Raw genomic sequence first — 3,622 nt, forward strand, 5'->3', positions numbered from 1 at the left:
TATTTTAGGGCATTATCTTTATCGTAGGAGTACACAATGAGGGTTGCAGAGTGGATTATATTTGGGGATGGGGTGGGGTTAGAGGAGATGCGGGAGGATTGTGTAGCAATGAGGGAGTTTTTTGCTTTTCAAGGAGAGGAGCAAACGGGGGTGAGGCGGGAGGGGGGCGTGTGTGGAGAAGGGTGCAACAATGAATTAATGGAATTACAAAATCTCTGTAGATATTCATTGAAATGAAAAAGAAACAAACTAAATTATTAAAAAAACAAACAAACAAACAAAAAGAACTGCAGCTTCATACAGAAAAGAAGGTTCTCAGAACTAAGAACTACTGTTGCTATTGCTGCTGTTGCCATTTTAAATTGTCTTGGTTCTGAGATCTAAGAAAAGAAATAAAATTGGAAAGAAAAGAAAATGAAATAATCTCCTCTACTTTCTATACACTTTAGAAATCTACTTGCTTGCTATTTAAACCAGAGAGGTTTTCAGTTTACACTGCCATGTCTCTTGATGTGTTGGGCTCAGTCAATGAAGGAAAGTCATGATAAACTCAATGCCAGTTCAGTGGCACTTAAAATCTTCATTCTTCTTTCTTTCTCAATCTCCCTACTTGTGTTTATTTTACATAGCAAAATAAATATACTAGAATTTTAAAAAGTAGTCTAACTACATACACCTCAATAATTGAGAACACTAATGAAATCATTAATAGTTGTATAAAAATAATATTCAGAGTATTTTAAAGGAAAAAAGTAACTGAAAATAAATAAATACAAAACACAAAATTACCTATAACCTTGTAAGAATCTTAACTGGTGGTGGTTGTTGTTGTTGATTGCCTATGAATCAAGCACAACCCGTAGTGACCCTATAAGAAAAGGCCTGAAGCCCCTCTACAATTATCAACATTTATCAAAGTTCATAGAGTTTCCAGACGTAGGTTGCTTAGGAAGTGCATGCCACTCCTGCTTCCAAACCTGTCATAGAACGATGAGGGAGTTTTTCTTTTGCTTTTCAAGGAGAGAAGCAAAGCGGGGGGAGGGGGGAGGAGTTTGTGCGGGGGGAAGGGTGCAACAATGAATTAATGGAATTCCAAAATCTCTATAGATGTTCATTAAAATGAAAAATAAACAAACTAAATTAATTAATAAAGAACGTTATTGTTGATATGTGCCATTGAGTTGCCTGCTATGTATAACAACCCTCTTTACAGCAGCTCTGTACCCTTCCCTGTCCTGAACCAGTATCACTAATTCCAACACATCAACCCCCAATGCCCCATTTACTGTATAAATCCATCTCATCTGGGGTCTTCCTCTCCTGTGCTGTCCATCCACACTTCTGAGCATGATAACCTTTGCCAAGAACAATCTCTCCTGGCCATGTGTCCAAAATAAATGAGATGGAGCTTCAAAATCCTAGCCTCCAAGAAGAGTCTGGGTTTTACCATCTCCAAAACAATCCTATTTGTTTTCTTGGTAGTCCATGATATGTTCCAGACTTTTTAGAAGTTGCACTGCAATCCTGAAGTCACATGGTTCAAGGACACCAGCTCTCTGTGGGAGAAGTAATAATCTCCTCACATGCAATTAACTGCCTTTGAAAACCCACTGGAGGGTCAGCTATGGGTCAGTTCCAACTCTATGCTACATAACTTTATGCTTAACTGGTAGTTTGAGGAACTTTGTTGTTGTTATGTGCCATCGAGTTGCTTGTGACTCATAGCAACACTATGTGCAAGAGCCCTAAGCCCTTCTCTAACCTGTGCCAACCTCACTATCTCTGACACACCTACACCATTACCCCAATCACTGAATAAATTCATCTCATTGAGGGTCTTCTTCTCTTGCTCTGTCCCTCTACCCTCCCAAACATGATATCCCTCTCCAATGACTGATCCCTCCTGGCAACATGCCCGAAGTACGTCAGATGAAGCTACAGAGCCCTTCCCTCCAAGGAGCAGCCCGGTTTCACCCTCTCCAGGTCAAACTTGTTTGTTCTCCTAGCAGTTCTTGGTATATTCTCCAGCACCACAGCTCAAAGGCAACAATTCTCTTTCTATTACCCCTAATCAATGTCCAACTTTCTGATACATAGCACGCAATTGTGAAGACTATAACCTGGATCAGGTGCACCTTAGTCTCCAGCCTGAAATCATTGCTATTCAGTATTCTGGAGAGGTCCCTAACATCTAACTATTCCAGTGAAATTTATCTCTTGATTCCCTGGCTGCTGGAACCAATAGTGTTGACTGTGGAACCAAGCAAACTAAAACTGTTAACAATTTCAATTTCTTCACCATCCATCATGATGCTGCCGATTGGCCCAGTGGTGAGAACCGTTGTTTTTTGATGTTGAGCTTCAATCCATATTAAAGGCTGCAGTCCTTGACATTCTACAGCAAGCACTTCACGTTTTTCTCACTTTCAGCAAGCAGGGTTTTGTCATCTGCATAACAGGTTGTTGAAGTATCTTTCTAATGCCACATTCCTTCTCCTGCAGTCCAGCATCCCAGATGATCTGTTCTGCATACAGATTGAAAAGATACAGAGACAGAATACATCCCAACTCTTTCCCAATTTTGAACCATGCAGTATATCCTTGCTTTGTTCTGATGACTGCCTCTTGGTTCAAATACGTTCCATATAAGCACAGTTAAATGTTCTGGAATTTCCATTCTTCTCAATCAGCCACAGTTTGTTGTGATGCACACAGTCAAAAGCCTTCGCATAGTTAATTAAACACAAATAGACATTCCTCTGGTACTCTCTTCTCTCTGCCAAATCCATCTAACATTAGCTATAATATCCCTAGTACCACGGCCTCTTCTAAACTCAGCTTACACATTTGGCAGTTCTCTGCTGAAGTGCTGCTCCAGTTGTTTATGGATAATTTTCAGCAAAATCTTGCTTACATGTGATATTAATGATATTGTTCAATAATTGTTTGTTGTTGTTCTATGCCATCAAGTCGCTTGCGACTCATAGCGACCCTATGTACAACAGCCCTAAACTCTGCTCTGTCCTGTACCAATCACAATGTCTCTGACACACCCATCCCCATTAACCCAGTCTCTGAATCAATCCACCTCATAGAGGGTCTTCCCCTCCTGCACTGTTACTCCACCCTCCCAAGCATGATGTCCCTCTCCAAGGACCTGTCTCTCCTCACAACATGTTGAAAGTATGTTAGATGAAGCCTCAGAATCCTTGCCTCCAAGGAACCTCCTGATTTAACCCTTTCCAGGATGAATCTGTTTGTTTTCTTAGCAGTCCATGATACCCTCAATATTCTTCTCCAGCACCACAACTCAAAGGCATCAATTCTCCTTCTATCCTCCTTAGTCACTGTCCAACTCTCTGATGCATAACAAGTGATAACAAAGAGCATGGCCTGTATCAGATGCACCTTAGTCTCCAGAGACACACCATTGCTCTTCAGTACTTTGGAGAGGTCCCTAACAGCAGATTTTCCCATGGCAATACATCTTTTAATTTCCTGCCTACTGGTGCCAAGAGTGTTGACCATGGAGCCAAACAAACTAAAGCTGTGAACAATCTCAATCTCTTCACCATCCATCCTGATGCTGCCAATTGGTCCAGTGGTGAGAATCTTTGTCTTC

Source organism: Elephantulus edwardii, unplaced genomic scaffold, assembly GCF_000299155.1.
Source record: "Elephantulus edwardii isolate Elephantulus edwardi_28Jun2011 unplaced genomic scaffold, EleEdw1.0 scaffold00007, whole genome shotgun sequence".
NCBI classification, from domain to species: Eukaryota; Metazoa; Chordata; class Mammalia; order Macroscelidea; family Macroscelididae; genus Elephantulus; species Elephantulus edwardii.